The sequence below is a fragment of the Cherax quadricarinatus genome, chromosome 20 (genome assembly GCF_038502225.1).
Source record: "Cherax quadricarinatus isolate ZL_2023a chromosome 20, ASM3850222v1, whole genome shotgun sequence".
Lineage (NCBI taxonomy): Eukaryota > Metazoa > Arthropoda > Malacostraca > Decapoda > Parastacidae > Cherax > Cherax quadricarinatus.
The window spans coordinates 20,048,295-20,073,773 of NC_091311.1; the positions used below are offsets into that span (position 1 = coordinate 20,048,295).

General features: G+C 41.0%; 1 protein-coding gene across 2 annotated transcripts in view; it reads right to left on the reverse strand.

Moving 5' to 3' along the window:
- LOC128703772 (uncharacterized) overlaps positions 1-25,479 on the reverse strand; it is a 767,381-nt gene that overhangs the window by 182,170 nt on the left and 559,732 nt on the right. The window lies entirely within an intron of this gene.

Consider the following 25,479-nt stretch of genomic DNA (forward strand, 5'->3'; position numbering starts at 1 on the left):
TGCGTTTGTTCGACTTTTGGATAGAGAGTTCAGGAATTGATCGCAGTTATGAATCTCTTAGAGACTTCATGGTTGCTGACCAGTTCCTGACAGCTCTTCCCCATCAGATACGAACATTCATCAGAGAACGTAACCTGATTAAAGCTGAGGAAGTTGCTGAGGCTGCTGACCTGTATGCTGAGGCTCACAATTCCTATAAAGACCTAAAGGGATCGAAACCTAAGGGCAAGGGTTCATCAGACCTTAAGAAATCAAAGCCTCTAGTGGAAAGTAAAATGACTTCTTTTATTCCTGTTTGTCATTTGTGTGATGTTAAGGGACATAAACGTCCAGATTGTCCTTCTAAGAAGGTCCAAAAAGTTGGAAGATGTTTTAAAGACTGTAATGACCAAGCACCCTTCTGTTCAGGAACAGTTAATGGACTTAATGTATCTACCATTTTACGAGACACTGGATGCACGTGCATAGTCATTTCTGATAAGCTGTTCCCTAACCTTAAAGAAACTCATTCCTCTGCTATACTTTCAGACTACTTGGGCCGTACGGACACTTTTCCTACCATCCGTTGTTACATTAGGTCTAAATGGTTCACAGGTTGGTCTGAAGCCGTACTAGCTCCCATCACTTCTTGCTCCGTACTAATAGGTAATGTAAAAGGTGCCATTCTTCCTTCTGAAGTTGACCTTTCATCACCAAAGATGGATATAGGTGTTTCAGATCCTCTTTCTGTAGAGTCAGAGAAGCCCCTCGAAAGTTCAGATGAGACAATGTCTCGTGAGATTCATGTGGGATTAAAAACCAGTGATGCTACTCTCGAAAGTGAGGCAGTAGGATCACCGGTTCACTTATTAGATGAAAGTGAAGATATCACCTCCGATACTATAAATGTCTTGACTAGGGCTCAGACCAAAGCCCAGGCTTCTCCTACTGTTCATCCTTTGATTTTCCCTGACTTTAAGCCTTTAGACATATCGAAGGACTCCTTTGTCAATTTACAACGTAATTGCCCTTCTCTTCAGAATTGCCATAATGCCGCTAAACAAAATCAAGTTATCCAAAGGAAAAACTTTTCATATAAATTTGAATATATAAATGGTATCTTGTACAAGTCAGTAGTCAAATTAAATTCAGATGAGAAAGACTATTCCATCTTAGTTGTTCCAAGTCAATGCAGAGAGACTGCTCTTAAAATGGCTCATGACCTGCCAGTGGCCGGACATTTCTCGCATCGAAAAACCTTAAATAAAATTAGGGAAACCTATTTTTGGACAAAAATGTCCTCAGATGTCACTACCTATTGTAGATCGTGTAAAGTTTGCTAACTGTCATCCTCCCGAGGTACCAGGCGAGTATCTATGGTCAAAATGCCAGTCTTTACGGTACCTTTTGAAAGAGTAGCTATTGACATCGTTGGTCCTTTATCTCCACTTTCATCTGGGGGACATAGATATATATTAACATTAGTTGATTATGCTTCGAGCTTCCCTGAAGCCGTTCCCTTAAAAACCATAACTACTACAGAGGTGGCTGAAGCCCTTTTCTCCATCTTTTCCAGAGTGGGCATCCCTAGAGAAATTTTGTCTGACCGTGGGACACAATTCACATCTGACTTAATGCAACATCTATTCCAACTTCTGGGAGTGAAGCCTCTCTTCACCACACCCTATCATCCCAGCTGTAATGGGAGGATTGAGCGCCAGCATTCGATTCTAAAGTCCATTTTAAGGAAACTTTGCTCCCTTAAACCTAAGGAGTGGCATCGTTACCTACCCTGTGCTTTGTTTGCCATGAGGGAAGTTCCCAGTGACTCTTTGCGGTTTTCACCTTTTGAACTTCTCTATGGTAGACAGACCAGAGGTCCACTGTCCATCCTTCATGACTTATGGACTAATGAGGAGGTAAATGCTGAGGTTCAGTCTTCTTACCAGTTTCTCCTTGACCTTAGATCCAAACTTGAGGAGACTTCTGACATAGTTTCGAAAAACTTAAGTTTGTCAATGGACCAGTACAAAACCTATTTTGATTCCAAAAGTCAGAGGAGAAGTTTTAAAGTAGGGGATGAAGCTCTTGTACTTTTGCCGATCAAGTCAAATAAATTATTAGTAGCATGGAAAGGTCCATATAAAGTATTAAAAATTTGTGGGAAAGTTGACTACCTCATAGAAGTCAAGGGGAAACCTAAGCTTTATCAAATCAACATCCTTAAGAAATATTACCGAAGAAATTCGGTTAACTGCCTTAATAACTTTGACTTAGTTTTTCCACACGAACTTGATACGACAACTGAAGAACGTAAGGTATGCGTAATTGACACCTCTAACTTAGACTATGATGAAGAACTACATGACTTGGTGACTCTTGACCACTCGGACGCAACCAACATTAATATTAATGAATCTTTGGATGACCATAAGAGTCATGAACTACTTCAATGTGCGAGTAACTTTTCAGACGTCTTTACTGATATTCCAGGTGTTACCTCCACGGTAGTCCATAAGATTGACTTAGTGACGGACAGTCCTATCAAACGAAAATTATACCCAGTTCCAGTTCACCTTAGGGATTCATTTGACCGAGAGGTAGACAAATTATTAAAACTAAAGATCATTGAACCTTCAGTATCTTCATATTGTTCACCAGTAGTGATGGTTAAGAAGGAGGATAATTCATATAGACTTGCTATTGACTTCAGAGGCCTTAATGCTATAACTCGGTGGGATGCGATCTACACAAATTTTATGGCTCTTCCTTCTTTTCAGAGATTGATATTGCGCAGGCATATCATCAAGTAATGTTAAATCCTTCTTCTAAGCAGTACACCGCTTTTCCTACACACCAAGGACTGATGCAATATAGAACTATGCCCTTCGGTTTGGTAACTGCCTGTGCTACCTACGTGAGACTGATGAGAAAGGTCTTGGGTAATGTGCCAAATGTTCCAGTTTATTTTGATAACATTTACGTAATGACATCTATGTGCGGCGAACATATTCAAACATTAACATCAGTTTTGCGTAGGTTACGCTCACATGGCCTCACTGCTAAGCCGAAGAAATGCTTCCTTGGGTATAACAAGATTAGATATCTTGGACTGATACTTTCTAATAACTCTCTGCAGCCTCTCCCCAGTAAGATCAAAGCTTTATTAGAATTTAAATTCCCCAAAACCAAGAAGCTCATGCATAGCTTTCTTGGTTCTGTAAATTTTTATGCATGGTTTATCCCAAACCTTACTGATCTTACAGGCATCTTATCCGACTTCCTTAAAAAGTCTGTGAAGGAACCTCTTGAACTTTCCGATGTAGCTCGGGAAAAGTTTAACGAGATTAATAGTATCTTTTCGAAAGACCCTATACTTAAGATTCCAGATATTAATAAAACATTTTGTTTAAGAACTGATGCCTCCAATACTGGCTTAGGTGCGGTGTTACTACAATACCATGATGGTACTCCCTTCCCTGTATGCTTCCTAAGCAGGAAACTCCTTCCCGCAGAAACGAGATACTCCACCATAGAAAAGGAATGTTTGGCCCTTGTGTGGGGTATCTCCAAACTTAAATTTTATTTGCTGGGAAAAGAATTCATTTTAGAAACGGACCACAAACCTTTGATATACCTAGAAACTTTTAAGGGAACGAACAGTGGCCTCTTGAGGTGGACATTGGAACTCCAGGCTTTTAAGTTCCATATTGTGTATATCAATGGTTCATCCAATTATTTCTCTGACTGGTTAAGTCATGACAGTCAGTAGAAGATTTGTTGCCTTACGCGACTTCCACATGTTAGAATTTTTTCCTCGCCTATTCTTCTTATACTCCTTGACTATAAGTCTTGGTATGGGGGAGTGTGAGGGAAAAGTTCAATAGATAGGAGTAGCGATGGAGTATATAGTAACAATAGTTTCATTGCCGACTACTTGTTAAGGTAGGGTAAGTCCAGCTCCCGCTATTCCTGCCTTTTTTCCCCCACCCCGAAAGTGATAGTTTGATTGCCGGCTGCTTGTTAGGGTAGGGTCAGTCTAGCTCCCACTATCCCTTCCCCTCCTTCCCCCCCCCCCAGAAAGGTGACGTGTGGGGCTCTGGTCCAAACAGTAATCACTAGACTCACAGCTCCCAGCACTACTGTAAGTACATGCCTGCCTTGTATTCTAGTAGATTTATTGGTTGAAAGCTTCACTTTTGACCAATAATAAACTTAGTCCTTTCACTCTTGCTCTAAGTTGACTGTTGTAATAATCACCACATCTTTTAGGTATTGTACTTATCATGGAGAGTGATTTCTTAAGCAGTGGGTAACCTGTCTATCTTTCCAGCTTGGATGACAGAGAGGGTCACCTGCCAATCAATGAGCAGAATTGATGGAGACGGACTAACGTCCTGAGACTTCCCCTTTTTGGATTTAATTACCTGTGCACCTGTATAAAATTGCAGGACGTAACCCCTCATCATTGCAGCAGTAAAGAACCTGCTTTCCTGTCATCGGGATAGAATACTCACGGCTATTCTGTGAAGAACGAGCCGGTGGGTTGTCATCAACACCTGCGACCCCCCCCCACATCATCGGCAACGGCTACGATTTCAACAACACGCAGTGTCACCAACACCAGACACCCAAGTTTTATATTAGCGTTGAATTCAGTTATCATTTATATTTTTCATTTTCCATTTTCTTTAATGTAGGATCAATATTTCATATTTAAGTGTTTTATATTTTATATTTTCTAAATAATAAAGTGTTTATGTTTGTCAGTTTTCATTCTTTTTCTATAAATTAATTTTCCTGAGGAGGAGCCAGCCTTGGTAATACTGTCTGAAGTTGTTACAGGGCTGAGTAAGCCTTTACAATGGGGCTGGATAACATCTCTCCATGGGTAGAGAGAGAGGGAACAGAGTCGTTAAGCATGCCACTAACAACAATCTTGAACATATCTATCGAAACAGGGCGAATACAGACACGAAACATTAAACTACAGACCAGTGTCACTGACATTTATAATATGCAAAGTCATGGAGAAGATTATTAGGAGAAGAGTGGTGGAACACCTAGAAGGGAATGAGCTTATCAACGACAACCAGTACGGTTTCAGGGATGGGAAATTCTGTCACAAACCTAGTGGAGATCTATGACAGGGTGACAGCAGTAACACAAGAGAGAGAGGTCTGGGATGATTGCGTTTTCTTGGACTACAAGGAAGCTTTTGCAAAAACTGGAGAACCAGGCAGGTGTAACATGGAAGGCGATGCAATGGATCAGGAATACCCGTCAGGAAGACATCCGAGAGTCATGGTACGAGACGAAGTCTTAGAGTAGGCGCCTGTGACGAGCGGGGTTCCACAGGGGTCAGTCCTAGGACCGGTGCTGTTTCTGGTATAAGTGAACGGCATGATGGAAGGAATAGACTCCAAAGTGTCACTGTTTGCAGATGATGTGAAGTTGATGAGAAAGACTCAATCAGACAAGGACCAGGCAGAACTACAAAGGGATCTGGACAGGCTGCAGGTCTGGTCCAGAAACTGGCTCTTGGAGTACAACCCCACCAAGTGCAAAGTCATGAAGATTGGGGAAGGTCAAAGAAGACCGCAGACGGAGTGCAGTCTAGGGGACCAGACACTACCAACCTCACTCAAGGAAAAGGATCTTGGGGTGAGCATAACACCGAGCATATCTCCTGAGGTGCACATTAACCAAATAACTGTTGCAGCATATGGGTGCCTAGCAAACCTCAGAATAGTATTCCGACATCTTAATAAGGAGCCATTCAGGACCCTATACACTGTATATGTCAGGCCTACATTGGAGTATGCAGCACCAGTTTGGAACTCACCTTTGGCCAAGCATGTACGGAAATTAAAAAAAAGTGCAATGGTTTATAACAAGTCTAGTGCCATAGCTAAAGGGCATATCCTATGAGGAGAGGTAAAAGGAAATCGACCTGACGACATTGGAGTACAGGAGAGTGGGGGGATATGACGAATTGACAAGATGGACAGAGTCAGGATGTTCCAGGGATGGGACACAGCAACAAGGGGTCACAGTTGGAAGTTGAAGACTCAGATGAATCACAGGTACTGTGGAGAAATTTTCTCCAGGAGGGGGGTATCAGCCCCCTTCAGCCCCTTTCAGCCCTTTCAGCCCTGAGGGGGCCCAGCCCTCTCAGAAGGGGCAAGCGTCTTGTTTACTACTACAGTGAGTAATTGATCCCAGATGCAGTACCAATATGTGACGTGGCTTGCCACTCCTTGCAGTCCAGTGTTGCAGGGTGTATTTTAATAAGAGACAGTACATCTCTTACTTTAGCAGGACAATTAAGGAAAATCCTGCTCCCACTTTATTACCATAGTAAAGATAGTGGACATTGTTGTCTATGCTTAAGACAGCAAGATTTAAACATTCTGCTTTGCTTCATCGAGGAAGTGGCAAGCAAAAAGTACTAGGTCAGCTTTTTTTTTGTGCTTGGGGCAGTGACGGCATGGGGCATTGTGGTGTCTTCAGATTACTTTTGACTCTACTGAGAGTGACACTGACGCCAGGATAACCAACAAAGAATGATCTGTGCGTTAGTGTGAACAAAGTGTCTCATAAAACACAATAAACACTTAAGAGAAGTGTGATCAGCTTCTTTAGTGATAAGATTGTGAACAATAAAGACAAATCTTGTGGAACACAGTGTACCAGTGTGCGTATTCCTAGACTATGGAAGACGTGGACATCCAAGGACACTTCAGCTTCTATCAAGTCACCGATATCTGTCGAAGGTGTGAAGAACACCATAGCTCACGCTACAAGAGCAAGGTAGGTTACGAATTTCTTGTAGTACGGGGGACTGCGCAGTTCTTGAGTCGCAAGGAGTTTGTAATCAACCTATAGTCGGCAGTTAGGTGCGGACTTTTGAGTCCAAACAAGTACGTAAATTGTCAGCCATCAGTGAATGAAATATGCTGACATAACACCCCTTAGGGGTAATTTATAATCTTACAAATTATAAATCTTTACTGCCCGTTGAGAGATGACTTCGACAGCTTCTCAAGACCTCGTCTGCAGGGGCGGCTGTGCAGGCGATGAGTTGTCTTTCTAAGTTAAGTTTTCACTGTTTAAGCTTAACTGGTTATGCCATTTCTCAACAGGTACGTTAGGAAATATTTCTTCAGCCACAGAGTTGTCAGGAAGTGGAATAGTCTGGGAAGTGATGTAGTGAAGGCAGGATCCATATATAGCTTTAAGAAGAGGTATGATAAAGCTCATGGAGCAGGAAGAGTGCCCTAGTAGCTGCCAGTGAAGAGGCGGGACCAAGAGCTATGACTCGGCCCATGCAACCACAACCAGGTGAGTACACACACACATGCACTATGCATGGAATGTAAAGTTGTGGAGAAGATTATAAGAAGAGCTGTGGAGAACATAGAGAGGAGTGGGTTCATGAACAAAAATCTGTAGGGCTTTAGGGATAAGTGAATCCTGTGTCACAAACCTACTAGAAATCTAATACTAGGTACCTGAAGTGAGGCTGGTGGAAGATGGATGAATAGATTGCATATTTTTTGGACTAGAAGAAGATTTTTGATATAGTACTACGCTAGACAATAGTTAAGAAACTAGAGTGATCGCCTGAGTACAGGTGTGGGTTTCCACAGGATCAATATCAGGACTAGTACTAATTTTTTGTGCTCGTAAATGGCATGATGGAAAAAATAGTCAGAGGTATCCCTGTTCGCAGATGATGTGAAACTAATAAGGAAAAATAAGGATAAGGACCAGGCAAGACTACAAATAGACTAGTCTGACAAGTGGCTGACAAAATCCAACCCCAACAAGTGCAAAGTTAGGAAGATTGAGAATGGGAAGAGAAGACCACAAACGGAGTAAAGACTGGGGCATGTCAAAGACTGCAAAGCTTACCCAAGGAGGAGGAGGACCACAGGGTGAGCATTTTACTGAGGATTTCTACTCATGCGCACACTAACCGCATAACTCCTGCAGCAAAACGAACTTTGATCAAATATATCAAGAAATTGATCAAGCATGTCAAGAAATTGATCAAGCATGTCAAGAAATTGATCAAGCATGTCAAGAAATTGATCAAGCATGTCAAGAAATTGATCAAGCATGTCAAGAAATTGATCAAGCATGTCAAGAAATTGAAGAATGTGCAGAGGTTTGCAAGGATTAGCCCCAGAATTAATGCTATCAGGAAAGATTAAGGAAACTAAACATGAAAACATTAAATGATTAGATGAAAAGAGGACTAAGGGCTATTTGATAAAAATGTACAAAATACTGATATGAATGGCTAGTATGGACTGGAAAGGATTCTTCGAGAGATGGGAAAGAGGAACACGAGGACACAGTTGGAAGTTGTAAATACAGATTAGTGACAGGGATGTTAGGAAGCATTTATTCAGTCATAGACGCATCGAGAAGTGGAACGACCTGCACAGTGGAGTGGAACCGGCAGGATTCACACATAGGTTTAAGAAGAGATTCAAGTTTCTCATTCAAATGAAAGAGTAAAGGTGTAGCGGCCAGTGAAGAATCGGGGCCAGGAGCTTAGATTCGAATCCTGTAATCGGATATAGGTAAGTACATATGGCTGAGTACACTCGCACAAACACAAACATTCATAAACACACACACATCGATAAAGAATAAGGAGAGGCAGCAACAGAAGCGAAATCTTAGTTACCAGGATTACAGCATGCAAATCCTCCATCATATTAATCCTCCCCCTCTCCATGCCACCTTCCACCTCAAATGCAGTAATTCAAAACCGACTGCATATTACCTCTCATTCTCCCTCACCCAGACTTTCCTTCACAACCACCACTCATTCATAACCCCCCCCCCCCATCCTACACACTTCCCATAACTACCCATCTTGTCTCCCTGACCTATGGGGAAACATAACGAAACCAGGACACCAAGTACCAGAATTCAGTAAAAGTGCTCACAGCAAACTCAAACATCACAGCACTTAGAGACAACACTCACGAAGATACATGCATTTTTTTAATTGGACATTGTTGTGCCACATGAACTGGAGAAAATAATTTAATATTCTGTATATATTATATTATCATATAATTTTATATTGGAGATGCGTTCATTAAATAGCTAAAATGAAAATATCTTGCTTCTTGCTTTATATAATTATTTGACTTAGCTTGTGTAAATTAAGTGGGATATATTTAGTTGAATAATTGGCTTAACTCTTGTTAACTCTTTGCCTGCTTGTTTCAGTCACTGGGGTACGTGTGAGTCACGTGATCGCACCCAATGTTGGGGCTCTTGGGTTTGCCTCACTCAGTTACCTCCTGGCATCTCTTAAGAGACACATCAAGCCTTTTCTCTTTCATAAAGGTCCCATCGAGTTCTCTCTTACTCCGGTGGTTAATTTGTTGCTTCAGCTACCTTAATCTCCCTTGTCAGCTCTTGTTGCTTACTTCGTGGTTGGTATAGTAGGTCACGTGGGTGAGACGGAATGTACTATTCGTCACTCCACGACATGCAGTTATTTGTGTGCACTTGTTGGTATAAATCTATGTTTGAGAATAAGGAGACATCACTAGATTTGAGTTGATACTCTTATTCTCGTTTATTTCTATATATGTTATTGTCTTGTTCAGATTCTTGAGTCTTTTCATATTATGTACCAGTCGGTACTTCAGAACCTTAATTATTGAAGGTATACCAATATATAGCTGTATAGCCCTTGTGGTTTAGCGCTTCTTTTTTATTATAATAATACCAATATATATATATATATATATATATATATATATATATATATATATATATATATATATATATCAAGAGAAGGGAAGGAGCTTGACTCCCTCTTTATAAAAATATTTTAATTCTGTATATATACTCCTACAGACAACTTTACTAGTAAAGATTTTAAATTTTATTTTATTGTTTCGTGTTCATGCAGTTGGGATCCATATTAATAGTGAAGAGGGCTACAGAGTAGCCTGAAATAGAATATAATCCAACCTCTTGTTATGAAACCAGAAACATGCCAGCAGCTAGAAGGGGATCAATTAGTTAACCCACTAGCTTCCTCAGGAGACGTCTGTTTTAGAAGACGCTTTTTGTAACAAATATCAAATTCTGAGAATGCATAGAAAGAACAGAGGAAGGGGAGGAGTGGCACTGACAATCAGAAACCCAAGTAGTTTTGAGTAGTTGAGAGGAATAAACAGAGGGCAATCAAATGACTACATAGTAGGGACACTCATGACTGGGCAACCCAAGGTGGTGAAAATAGTGATGTACAACTCAACAGGAGGAGACGTGAATACCACAGCAACTACAAGACGATGCTGGACACTGTAACAGAAACAGTGAAGAGAACCCATATGACAGATGCATAGCTTTTGATCATGGAAGATTATAACTGAGGAAGCAGACCGGGAAAATTGAGATTCACAGTTGTGCCAATAAACGTGGATGGCTAAGATAAAGCAGAAGGACCTCAGGGTGAGCACAGTACCGAGCATGTCAGCCACAGCAATCGTAAACCTCAGCAGCATATGCTCCTTTGGGATATCAAAGATTAACTTTTAGAAATCTCTCAAGGAGTCATTCATGACACTATGTACCAGTTGTTAAGCCCATCTTGGAGTCTGCAGCACCCGAAGGGAACCCACAACGATACTAATCATAGAGCTAAGGAACATGACTAAAGGAGACAAACCTAATGGTATTAATGAGCAAAAAGCCACGTGAGACTTGTTAAGGGCGTACAAAACACAAAAAAATGATAGGTTAGACAGGTACATGAGGAAAACAGGTGCTTAAGGGAAAAGATGGAAGCTAAAAACACAAATGAGTTACAGGGATATCAGGTAATATCCATTCTGCCCTTGTGGTCAAGAAGTGGAAAAGTCTGGATAACGAAGCGGAAGAGAAAGGGCCGAAGTTGTTTTTTATAAATTAGGAAAGACAGAGCTCACGAAACGAGGAGAGAATGAACGCAATAGTGGCTAAGACTTAACCTCTATATCAATAAAAAGGTGAGTACACATACCCCATGCAAAGTACACACACACACGCACGCATAAACACACGACCACATAAACACACACACACACATATACACAGAACACAAGAAGAAAGGCAGAAACTGAGAGAGATGGTACAAAGGCTGAAGGAGGAAAGAGAAGGGATGTAGAAGACAGACAGGAGAACCCAGACCCAGGAAGAAGACCAAATACAGCCTCCCTCACAACTTCCTATAGAAGCCCCCAACCAGGTCAACCCCAGTGCAACCAAACACTCTAAACCAAAACACCCATGCCACATCCAATGCCCCCACCCACTGCATCACAAACTCCACCCCTACAGCAACCATCCATAGTTCCTTATCAGGTCTCCCACTTCCCCAACCCCAATATACCTCCCAGACCACAGTCTTTGAAAAGAAGTTGAAGGTGTGGTATACAAATGCAGATGGAATAACAAATAAGTATGAGGAGTGGCATGAAAGAATCAAGGAGATATCCCCAGACATAGCACTCACAGAAACAAAACTCACCAGAATAATAACAGATTCAATCTTTCCATCCGGATATCAAATCCTCAGGAAAGACAGAGGGAGGAGAGGGGGAGGAGCAGTTGCACTGCTCATTAAAAACCAGTGGGGTTTTGAGAAAATGGAAGGAATGGATGGCAAAGGGCGAAAGGGACTACTTAGTAGAAACAATCCAGTCTGAGGGACATAAGGTGATAATTGCAGTAATGTACAACCCACCACAGAACTGCATGAGGCCAAGAGAAGAATACGATGAAAGCAACAGAGCAATGATCGACACACTGGCCGAGGTGGCCAGGAGAGCACACATGGGGGGAGCAAAGTTACTAGTTATGGGTGATTTCAATCACAAGGAGATTGACTGGGAAAACCTGGAGCCCAATGGGGGTCCCGAAACATGGAGAGCCAAGGTGATGGATGTGGTACTGGAAAACCTCATGCATCAACATGTTAGAGACACTACCAGAGAGAGAGGAGAGGATGAACCAGCAAGACTGGACCTTGTATTCACCTTGAGTAGTTCGGACATCGAGGATATCATGTATGAAAGGCCCCTGGGAGCTAGTGATCATGTGGTTCTGTGCTTCGACTACATAGTTGAGCTTAAAGTGGAGAGAGTAGCAGGAATAGGTTGAGAAAACCAAACTACAAAAGGGGGAACTACTCAAGCATGAGGAACTTCCTGCAAGACATTCAGTGGGAGAGGGAACTGACAGGAAAATCAGTACAAGAAATGATTGACTTTGTGGCAACAAAATGCAAGGAGGCAGAGGAGAGGTTTGTTCCCAAGGTAAACAGAAATAATGGGAAGAACAGAACGAGTCCTTGGCTCACCCAAAAGTGTAGGGAGGCAAAAACTAGGTGTACTAGAGAATGGAAAAGGTACAGAAGACAGAACTCAGGAAAATAAAGAGATTAGCCGAAGAGCCAGGAACGAATATGCACAGATAAAAAGGGAGGCTCAGCGACAATGTGAAAATGACATAGCATCGAAAGTCAAGTCTGACCCGAAGCTGTTGTATAGACACATCAGGAGGAAAACAACAGTCAAGGACCAGGTAATCAGACTGAGGAAGAGTGATGGGGAGTTCACAAGAAACGACAGAGAGGTATGTCAGGAGCTCAACACGAGATTTAAAGAAATATTTACAGTGGAAACCAGTAGGACTCCAGGAAATCAGAACAGGGGGGTACACCAGCAAGTGCTGGATGAGGTACATATAACCAAGGAGAAGGTGAAGAAGCTGCTATGCGAACTTGACACCTCAAGGGCAGTGGGACCAGACATCTCTCCGTGGGTCCTTAAAGAGGGAGCAGAGATACTGTGTGTGCCATTAACAAAGATCTTCAACACATCAATTGAAACTGGGCAACTCCCTGAGGTATGCAAGAAGGCAAATGTAGTCCCAATTTTTAAAAAGGGAGACAGACATGAGACACTAAACTACAGACCTGTATCACTAACGTGTACAGTATGCAAGATCATGGAGAATATCATCAGGAGGAGAGTGGTGGAGCACCTGGAAAGAAACAAGTGTATAATTGACAACCAGCAAGGGTTTCAGGGAAGGAGAATCCTGTGTCACAAACCTACTGGAGTTTTATGACAAGGTGACAGAAATAAAACAAGAGAGAGGGGTGGATCGACTGCATTTTTTTGGACTGCAAGAAGGCCTTCGACACAGTTCCTCACAAGAGGTTACTGCAAAAGCTAGAGGATCAGGCACACATAACAGGAAAGGCACTGCAAAGGATCAGAGAATACCTGACAGGGAGACAACAACGAGTCATGGTACGCGACGAGGTGTCAGAGTGGCCGCCTGTGACAAGCGGGGTTCCCCAGGGGTCAGTCCTAGGACCTGTGCTGTTCTTGGTATATGTGAATGAAATAACTGAAGGGATAGACTCAGAAGTGTCCTTCTTTGCAGACTATGTGAAGTTAATGAGAAGAAACAAATCGGATGAGGATCAGGCAGGACTACAAAGAGACCTGGATAGAATACAAGCCAGGTCCAGCAACTGGTTCCTTGAGTTTAACCCTGCCAAATGCAAAGTCATATCTCCTGAGGCGCACATCAATCAGATAACCGCTGCAGCATACGGGCGCCTGGCAAACCTACGGATAGCGTTCCGATACCTCAGTAAGGATTCGTTCAAGACTCTGTATACCATTTATGTCAGGCCCATACTGGAGTATGCAGCACCAGTTTGGAATCCACACCTAGTCAAGCACGACAAGAAATTAGAGAAAGTGCAAAGGTTTGCAACAAGACTAGTCCCAGAGCTAAGGGGATTGTCCTAGGAAGAAAGGTTGAGGGAAATCGGCCTGACGACACTGGAGGACAGGAGGGTCAGGGGATACATGATAACGACATATAAAATACTGCGCGGAATAGACAAGGTGGACAAAGTCGGGATGTTCCAGAGATGGGACACAGACACAAGAGGTCACAACTGGAAGTTGAAGACTTAGATGAATCAAAGGGATGTTAGGAAGTATTTCTTCACTCATAGAGTAGTCAGGCCGTGGAATAGCCTAGAAAGCGACGTAGTGGAGTCGGGAACCATACGTAGTTTTATCGCGATGTATGATAAAGCTTATGGGGCAGGGAGAGAGAGGACCTAGTAGCAATCAGCGAAGAGGCGGGGCCAGGAGCTATGACTCGACCCCTGCAACCACAAATAGGCGAGTACAAATAGGTGAGTACACACACACACACACACACACACACACACACACACACACACACACGTTCCGATACCTCAATAAGGAATCGTTTAAGACTCTGTACACCGTGTACGTCAGGTCCATACTGGAGTATGCAGCACTAGTTTTGGAACCCACACCTGGTCAAGCACGTCAAGAAATTAGAGAAAGTGCAAAGGTTTGCAAGAAGGCTGGTTCCAGAGATAAGGGATATGTTCTACGAAGAAAGGTTAAGTAAAATCGGCCTGACGACACTGGAGGACAGGAGGGTTAGGGGACACATGATAACGACATATAAAATACTGCGAGGAATTGACAAGGTGGACAGAGATAGGATATTCCAGAGATGGGACACAGAAACAAGGGGTCGCAATTGGAAGTTGAACACTCAGATGAGTCAAAGAGAGGTTAGGAAGTATATCTTTAATCATAGAGTTGTCAGGAAATTGAACAGTCTGGCAAGTGATTTAGTGGAGGCGGGAACCATTCATACTTTTAAGACGATGTATGATAAAGCTCATGGAGTAGGAAGAGAGGGGACCTAGTAGCGGTCAGCGATCAGGCAGGGCCAGGAGCTATGTATCGACCCCTGCAATCACAAATAGGCGAGCGCGCGCGCACACACACACACACACACACACACACACACACACACACACACACACACACACACACACGGAGCTTGAGTTACCTAGTCCTCAGTTCGCTGAGCAGAAAATTGCAATCAGAATGCCTAGGATGACCGAGCAAGAGGAGTTTTATTTTTGAAAGAAGAGAGAGAGAGAGAGAGAGAGAGAGAGAGAGAGAGAGAGAGAGAGGAGTGTTAGCACAGAGGAAAGAGAGATAACAGAGAACTTAATCCACACCGAGAATGTCTACAAAGAGCTAGTAAAGACTATCAAGTATTATCTATGTGTATGAAACAAGGTTAGAAAAACAGAAGGCTCTCTCCCACTCTATCGCTCCCTCCAGCCACTCCCTTTGTGAAATACTAAAGGAAAAAAATATATTCCATACCATATTGAAAAATAGCATGGAATTTACAGGCGAGATGGAACTGAACGGAAGACTTGGGCTATAACTTCCTCTACAAAATTAGTACTGATTCTGTCTTACAGATATTGTTACTCCACTGCTATTCACAGAGCTGTGTGTACCAGTAGTTCTACATGTAATTATCACCACTTCTGATAATGTTATCACAACTCTCTACTTCTACCACTTCTACTGTTATTGACTCGGTTGTCTCACTGTCAAATGATCGTTCTGATGCAGCACTGTACAACCATTAGGAATTCAATGACTTAATATTTCACTATCTTTTGCATGTATATGACGGTCTATGCAGATTTTAGAATGGGCTTAGTGAAGTTTTAGTTAAGGTTGAGTGAGGTAGTGAGTGTTCAAGGCAATATCTCGCTCCTGTCCTTCCTCACCACTGGTCACTAACTTGGCTCTGAAAGCTCTGGCAAATCCTCACACTACGGCACGATGTATCTAGTAAAATATTATACTTGCCAAGTGCTTTACCAGCTGGTTATTAAATGACCGAATTGTCTTCACACTTACAACATTAATGGCTAGTTTATTCCACTATGCTATAATTCCGATTACAAAAAAAAAAAAAACTTTACATACATATTGCACCTTCTGCCTAGCAGTTTTACTCCATTGCTTCAAGTTATGGACTCATTCAGTATCTTAAATAGCTCTTCGTGCTTGAGTGTGTCGGTCATTCAATATCTTGATGGTTTGTATGAAATTTTCTCGTAGTCTCTGTTTCCTAAGAAAAAAGTCAAGCGCTTTTAGTTTTTCGTAAGATTTGGTTTTGAGTGAAGGTATGAGTTTGGTAACTCTTCTCTGTAGCTTTCCAGTATATCTTCTTTTTTCATGTCATACAAAACAGAACTTAATATTCGAGATACGGGTTTACAATTATTTGAAAGCTAATATTCTGTTAGCTTTGCTATTCACAGATAGGCATTCCTTAGCCTTTGTCGAGGACGTTGCTTATGGTTACGCCAATATTCTTTATTTCTCTCATTTCAGTTAGATGCTAAACATTCTGTATTCATGTTTGAGATTGTTATACTCAAAATGCATTGATTTGCACTTCCCGATGTTCAAGTTCATTTTTGAAGTCTATGAACACTGCGCAGTTTTGTCCAGATCACTCTTAACACTCAAACAATCTGCTTTGAATGCTCAATTATTTTCAAATTTGGAATCATTTATAAATTATGCTCTCTTGTATGTTAGCCCAACTTCAAGATCATTTATGAACATTGTGAAGAGTGCTGAACCAAGATCTGATCAGTGGGAAACTCATCTCTTGACGCTAAGCCATTCATATATATCTCCGTTGAGTAACACTTTTTGCTTCTTGTCTGTGAGTCAGTCACTTACCCAGGTATGAAGTTTATCCTCCTATTCCATGTACTACAATTTTGGCCATCAGTCTTCGATGAGACAGCTTATCGAAGACTTTCTGCCAATCCAGATACATAACGTCTGTCGAAACTGTCATCTCAGGTTTTGCTTATATATAATTGAAAAATTCGAGTAAGTTAGTAAGGCATGATCTCGTGTTGCTGAAGCCATGCTAATTTTCCATCATTAGGCTACACTTTAAAAAAATCTTATTTTTAATAAATGTCTTCAATTAAGTGGAACCTCAAATATCGAACTTTTTTCGGTCCAGAAGGCAGTTCGAGTGCCTTTACCGAATGAATTTATTCCCATCAGGAATAATGTAAATTAGATTAGTCTATTTCAGACCCTCAAAAATACACTTTTAAAAGCACTTACAAAAACACACTTACATAATTGGTTGTGTTGGGAGCAGTTCGATTTTTGAGGTTCCACTGTATTTAAAACTGACATTAAGTAGATGGGGCGATTGATGAGGGCACAAGTCTTGTTCTCATTTTCAATATTTGAGTAACATTTGCTAGATTCCAGTCTAACGGCATATATTTTCGTAACGATTTGTTAAATATTACTGTTACTGAGTAATCGATTTGTTATCTCAATTCTTTTACATCTCCAGCAGGTATATCATGGTGGCTGCTTGATTTGTTAAGAGTCACCTTCTCCAAGCCTTTTACTACGTCCAGGCTGCTAATTTCATCAGCACTTAATCTGTTAGTATTAGGCCCTGAAAACCAACTGAGCTGAATGGGAAAGTTGGTGACATGTTCAGATGTAAATAGTGACCCGGGGGCTGTGCTGCGTACAGGCGCACTCTGGCTGTTGTTGTCATTTTCACTGGTCAAAGGTTCTCCTGTCTTCTCATTGACCATTTTCCTTTCCCTTGACATATCTGAAGAATTCTTTTAGAGATTACTTTTAACGTTTTGTGTATTTTTTCTTTCAAATTCTTGTTTAGCTTTTTGTATATTTTTTTTTGTCTCTCTTAACTGTATGTAGTTAGTGTTAATGTTGGTAGAATTACCGACAATATTTAAAGTAAAAGGATACAAGTGCAACTAATGTGACATTTCATTGAGGCATCGTTTCACTCTCCAGGAGCTTTATTAAGCCGTTAAGGCTTGATAAAGGCTCGAAAAAGCTCCTGGAGAGCGAAACGTTGCCACAATAAAATGTCACATTAGTTGCACTTGTATCCTTTTACTTTCAGGATTATCAGTCGATTTATATTTATTATAGGAATGACGTTTTCATGCCTTTGATCTCAACTATCTCTTTCTTCATAGACCCTGACTTTGTTACAGTATTTTATATTTTATATTTTGTTGAGAGAGAGAGAGAGAGAGAGAGAGAGAGAGAGAGAGAGAGTGTGTAGAGGGAAATGAAGAAAAGGAATTGGAACTCAGGGAGAAATATCTAAAAGTAGAAGATGGAAATTGTCACGGAATGGGTCTAGCTAATATTACAGTCAAGCAGAAAGCGCTAAACTCGTGTGAATCAATCAGGTCATACAGTTTCAGAGGCTTGATTCTCTATACCAGGGTGGGCCAGTTCTTCGATAAGTAGAGTCATATATAATACCTTTCATATATTTTTTAATATTCAAGTGCCACAGAATGAACACATAATACATATAGATGTTTGAAAGATCATGTGAACTACCTGTATATATATATATATATATATATATATATATATATATATATATATATATATATATATATATATATATTATCACACTGGCCGATTCCCACCAAGGCAGGGTGGCCCGAAAAAGAAAAACTTTCACCATCATTCACTCCATCACTGTCTTGCCAGAAGGGTGCTTTACACTACAGTTTTTAAACTGCAACATTAACACCCCTCCTTCAGAGTGCAGGCACTGTACTTCCCATCTCCAGGACTCAAGTCCGGCCTGCCGGTTTCCCTGAACCCCTTCATAAATGTTACTTTGCTCACACTCCAACAGCACGTCAAGTATTAAAAACCATTTGTCTCCATTCACTCCTATCAAACACGCTCACGCATGCCTGCTGGAAGTCCAAGCCCCTCGCACACAAAACCTCCTTTACCCCCTCTCTCCAACCTTTCCTAGGCCGACCCCTACCCCGCCTTCCTTCCACTACAGACTGATACACTCTTGAAGTCATTCTGTTTCGCTCCATTCTCTCTACATGTCCGAACTACCTCAACAACCCTTCCTCAGCCCTCTGGACAACAGTTTTGTCAATCCCGCACCTCCTCCTAACTTCCAAACTACGAATTCTCTGCATTATATTCACACCACACATTGCCCTCAGACATGACATCTCCACTGCCTCCAGCCTTCTCCTCGCTGCAACATTCATCACCCATGCTTCACACCCATATAAGAGCGTTGGTAAAACTATACTCTCATACATTCCCCTCTTTGCCTCCAAGGACAAAGTTCTTTGTCTCCACAGACTCCTAAGTGCACCACTCACTCTTTTTCCCTCATCAATTCTATGATTCACCTCATCTTTCATAGACCCATCCGCTGACACGTCCACTCCCAAATATCTGAATACATTCACCTCCTCCATACTCTCTCCCTCCAATCTGATATTCAATCTTTCATCACCTAATCTTTTTGTTATCCTCATAACCTTACTCTTTCCTGTATTCACCTTTAATTTTCTTCTTTTGCACACCCTACCAAATTCATCCATCAATCTCTGCAACTTCTCTTCAGAATCTCCCAAGAGCACAGTGTCATCAGCAAAGAGCAGCTGTGACAACTCCCACTTTGTGTGTGATTCTTTATCTTTTAACTCCACGCCTCTTGCCAAGACCCTCGCATTTACTTCACTTACAACCCCATCTATAATTATATTAAACAACCACGGTGACATCACACATCCTTGTCTAAGGCCTACTTTTACTGGGAAATAATTTCCCTCTTTCCAACATACTCTAACTTGAGCCTCACTATCCTCGTAAAAACTCTTCACTGCTTTCAGTAACCTACCTCCTACACCATACACTTGCAACATCTGCCACATTGCCCCCCTATCCACCCTGTCATACGCCTTTTCCAAATCCATAAATGCCACAAAGACCTCTTTAGCCTTATCTAAATACTGTTCACTTATATGTTTCACTGTAAACACCTGGTCCACACACCCCCTACCTTTCCTAAAGCCTCCTTGTTCATCTGCTATCCTATTCTCCGTCTTACTCTTAATTCTTTCAATAATAAATCTACCATACACTTTACCAGGTATACTCAGCAGACTTATCCCCCTATAATTTTTGCACTCTCTTTTATCCCCTTTGCCTTTATACAAAGGAACTATGCATGCTCTCTGCCAATCCCCAGGTACCTTACCCTCTTCCATACATCTATTAAATAATTGCACCAACCACTCTAAAACTATATCCCCACCTGCTTTTAACATTTCTATCTTTATCCCATCAATCCCGGCTGCCTTACCCCCTTTCATTTTACCTACTGCCTCACGAACTTCCCCCACACTCACAAATGGCTCTTCCTCACTCCTACAAGATGTTATTCCTCCTTGTCCTGTACACGAAATCACAGCTTCCCTATCTTCATCAACATTTAACAATTCCTCAAAATATTCCCTCCATCTTCCCAATACCTCTAACTCTCCATTTAATAACTCTCCTCTCCTATTTTTAACTGACAAATCCATTTGTTCTCTAGGCTTTCTTAACTTGTTAATCTCACTCCAAAACTTTTTCTTATTTTCAACAAAATTTGTTGATAACATCTCACCCACTCTCTCATTTGCTCTCTTTTTACATTGCTTCACCACTCTCTTAACCTCTCTCTTTTTCTCCATATACTCTTCCCTCCTTGCATCACTTCTACTTTGTAAAAACTTCTCATATGCTAACTTTTTCTCCCTTACTACTCTCTTTACATCATCATTCCACCAATCGCTCCTCTTCCCTCCCGCACCCACTTTCCTGTAACCACAAACTTCTGCTGAACACTCTAACACTACATTTTTAAATCTACCCCATACCTCTTCGACCCCATTGCCTATGCTCTCATTAGCCCATCTATCCTCCAATAGCTGTTATATCTTACCCTAACTGCCTCCTCTTTTAGTTTATAAACCTTCACCTCTCTCTTCCCTGATGCTTCTATTCTCCTTGTATCCCATCTACCTTTTACTCTCAGTGTAGCTACAACTAGAAAGTGATCTGATATATCTGTGGCCCCTCTATAAACATGTACATCCTGAAGTCTGCTCAACAGTCTTTTATCTACCAATACATAATCCAACAAACTACTGTCATTTCGCCCTACATCATATCGTTATACTTATTTATCTCTTTTTCTTAAAATATGTATTACCTATAACTAAACCCCTTTCTATACAAAGTTCAATCAAAGGGCTCCCATTATCATTTACACCTGGCACCCCAAACTTACCTACCACACCCTCTCTAAAAGTTTCTCCTACTTTAGCATTCAGGTCCCCTACCACAATTACTCTCTCACTTGGTTCAAAGGCTCCTATGCATTCACTTAACATCTCCCAAAATCTCTCTCTCTCCTCTGCATTCCTCTCTTCTCCAGGTGCATACACGCTTATTATGACCCACTTTTCGCATCCAACCTTTACTTTAATCCACACAATTCTTGAATTTACACATTCATATTCTCTTTTCTCCTTCCATAACTGATCATTTAACATTACTGCTACCCCTTCCTTTGCTCTAACTCTCTCAGATACTCCAGATTTAATCCCATTTATTTCCCCCCACTGAAACTCTCCTACCCCCTTCAGCTTTGTTTCGCTTAGGGCCAGGACATCCAACTTCTTTTCATTCATAACATCAGCAATCATCTGTTTCTTGTCATCCGCACTACATCCACGCACATTTAAGCATCCCAGTTTTATAAGTTTTTCTTCTTCTCTTTTTTAGTAAATGTCTACAGGAGAAGGGGTTACTAGCCCATTGCTCCCGGCATTTTAGTCGCCTCATACGACACGCATGGCTTACGGAGGAAAGATTCTTTTCCACTTCCCCATGGACAATAGAAGAAATAAAGAAGAACAAGAGCTATTTAGAAAAAGGAGAAAAACCTAGATGTATGTATATATATATATGCATGTGCGTGTCTGTGAAGTGTGACCAAAGTGTAAGTAGGAGTAGCAAGATATCCCTGTTATCTAGCGTGTTTATGAGACAGAAAAAGAAACCAGCAATCCTACCATCATGCAAAACAGTTACAGGTTTCTGTTTCACAGTCATCTGGCAGGACGGTAGTACTTCCCTGGGTGGTTGCTGTCTACCAACCTACTACCTATATATATATATATATGTATGTCGTGCCGAATATGTAAAACTGGTCAATTAGCAAGAACTCATTTAAAATTAAGTCCTTTCTAAAATTTTCTCTTATACATTTAAAGATATATATTTTTCATTAATGTTAATGTAAAAATTTCTAATTTTGCTACAAAAGAATCTTAGAAAACTTACCTAACCTTATTATAACAAGAACAATTTATTTTAGCCTAACCCAACTAAATATATTTTAGATTTGTATACAATAATTTAATACTAAACAAACATAGTTAAATATATTTTTTTCGTTAGGTTCAGAATGATTTTGGCGAAATTATTGCATACACAAATTTTCGATTGTCCTATATGGCAAGATGAACGTTGCTATTTAAGCCAAGATCGCAAGTTCTGCCTATTCGGCACGATATATATGTATATATATATATATATATATATATATATATATATATATATATATATATATATATATATATATATATATATATATATATATATATATATATATAAATTTTTACATTAACATCAATGAAAAAATATATATCTTTAAACGTATAAAAGAAAGTTTTAGAAAGGACTTAATTTTAAATGAGTTCTTGCTAATTGACCAGTTTTACGTATTCGGCACGACATATATATATATATATATATATATATATATATATATATATATATATATATATATATATATATATATATATATATATATATATATATATATATATATATATATATATATATATACTCTTTGAAGTGTATGCCTCTCAGTGTATATACATTGAGAGCACTTTAATTCCTTGTTAAGGAGATCAAATTTTTTTGACTGGTGGTGACAAGCAGTCTTAATGACTCTGAGTGGTCGATATTCTTCAAACCAATTAAGCAATCAACTGGATGGTGACTGAGGGGATTACTGTACATCACCAAAAACAAGTCACAATTTCTTCACAGCCAAAACGGACATCACTTCTAAGCACATTACTTCTCTCGCTGTAAAAACTCTGCCGAAAGTTTACCCTAAGCAAGAGTTAATGTTATCAAGGAAACAGAGATAAGTAGCTGGCAAGTTCTCGCCTCCTGCGGGACTTAAGATCAAGCAGTAATGAGAGTGAGCTTTTTCTCTTACTTGGCTAAGTTAGGACCTGGGAGAAACAAAGTCCAGCCATCTTGTGTAAGAAAATTTTTAATCAGCCAGAAGGGAAGACCAGAGCAAAACTACTCTTTTGTGTATGAGTGTATACCCACCTATTTGTACTCATTTGTGGTTGCAAGGGTCAGGTCTTAGCTCCTGTCCCCGCCTCCTTGCTGGCCGCTACTGTGTTAACCTTCTGGATACGTGAGCCCTCTCATACCTATATTCTTAAAGAAATGTTTGGATTCTCCATCTACCATTTCACTGTCTAATTCGTTTGACTTCCTGAAAACTGTGAGGCAAAAGAAATATTTTCTAGCATCCCTGGGACTCGTGTGTGCTTTAATGCAAGTGTGCCGTGGGTCGGCTGGGAATGCACTCAGTTTACATAATGAGAGTTCGTGGTTTGATCCTCGGGAAGGGTAGAAACGTTGGGCATGTGCATTTAAAGCTGCTGCTCCTGTTCACCTAGCAATAAGAAGGTACCTGGGTGTTACGCGACTGTTGTGGGTCGCATCCTACAGGTGGAGGTAAAATACCTTAGGCAGGATTGAGCTTTGAAATAAGCTGAGGCCTCCAAAATGATTTTGTGTAAAAAACAGAAAAACATCCGACTGTGTCCTGGTGCACCTGGAATCTCCTCTCTTAGAGACTTGCCCTGATTACCAGGGCAATCCCTCCCAGTATTTTATATGTAGTATTCATGTCACCCCTTGCCCCTCTCTTCTCTACTGTGTGTATATCTATATATATATATATATATATATATATATATATATATATATATATATGTGTGTGTGTGTGTGTGTGTGTGTGTGTGTGTGTGTGTGTGTGTGTGTGTGTGTGTGTGGGTGTGTGTGTGTGTGTGTGTGTGTGTGTGTGTGTGTGTGAATAAGTGAGTGTGCATTTTTGTGTGTCTTTTATGTATGTGTGAGTTTCATTATGTGTGACAATTTCTGTGTCTGTCATTATATTAATGGTATAGAGAACCGACGAGATGTTTCGCATACACCAGGATTCTTCAGTCTGAATACAGAGGAGACAACAGTGGGATGAAGATAGGGACGAAGATAGGAGGTGCTCAGTCTTTCAGCCTTGGCACTTGTTTTTTTCTGCATTCCTACTAGGAATGTGAAACTGAAAGGTATCTTGACGCAGAGGCATCTAGTACAAGATGGCTGCTAAACCACTAGTTAGGAGTCAGGAGATTTGTTCTTGAGGATGTGTCTAGCATGGGCCAGTAAGTTGCTCCTTAATTCCTTAGTGTTTACTACCACTAGTGGCAATGCCTCTTGTGACGCCATCAACACTGCCACACCTCTCTTATGTCACCATGAATGTATGAGAATAAATGTGTGTACTCACCTATTTGTGGTTGCAGGGGTTGAGTCATAGCTCCTGGCCCGCCTCTTCAATGATTGCTACTAGGTCCTCTCTCTCCCTGCTCCATGAGGTTCATCAAACCTCGCATTAAAACTATGTATGATTCCCGCCTCCACTACGTCACTTTCTAGGCTATTCCATGGCCTGACAACTCTATGACTGAAGAAATACTTCCTAACATCCCTTTGATTCATCTGAGTCTTCAACTTCCAACTGTGACCTCTTGTTTTTGTGTCCCATATCTGGAACATCCCGTCTTTGTCCACCTTGTCTATTCCGCGCAGTATTTTATATGTCGTTACCATGTCTCCCTTGACCCTCCTGTCCTCTAGTGTCGTCAGGCCGATTTCCCACAACCTTTCTTCGTAGGACAATCCCCTTAGCTCTGAGACTAGTCTTGTTGCAAACCTTTGCACTTCCTCTAATTTCTTGACGTGCTTGACCAGGTGTGGATTCCAAACTGGAATCCATTTACTGGGCCTAACGTAAATGGTATACATAGTCTTGAACGATTCCTTACTGAGGTATCGAAACTCTATCCGTAGGTTTGCCAGACGCCCGTATGCTGCAGCAGTTATCTGATTGATGTGCGCCTCAGGAGATATGCTCGGTGTTATACTCACCCCCAGAACTTTTCTTGGGTGAGGTTTGCAGTCTTTGGCCATCTAGACTATATTGTGTCTGCGGTCTTCTTAGCCCTTTCCAATCTTCATGACTTTGCATTTGGCAGTGTTAAACTCAAGGAGCCAGTTGCTGGACTAGGCTTGTAGCCTGTCCAGGTCTCTTTGTAGTCCTGCCTGATCCTCATCCGATTTGATTCTTCTCATTAACTTCACATCATCTGCAAACAAGAACACTTCTGAGTCTATCCCTTCCGTTATGTCGTTCACATATACCAAGAACAGCACAGGTCCTAGGACTGACCCCTGTGGAACCCCGCTTGTCACAGGCGCCCACTCTGACACCTCGTCACGTACCATGACTCGTTGT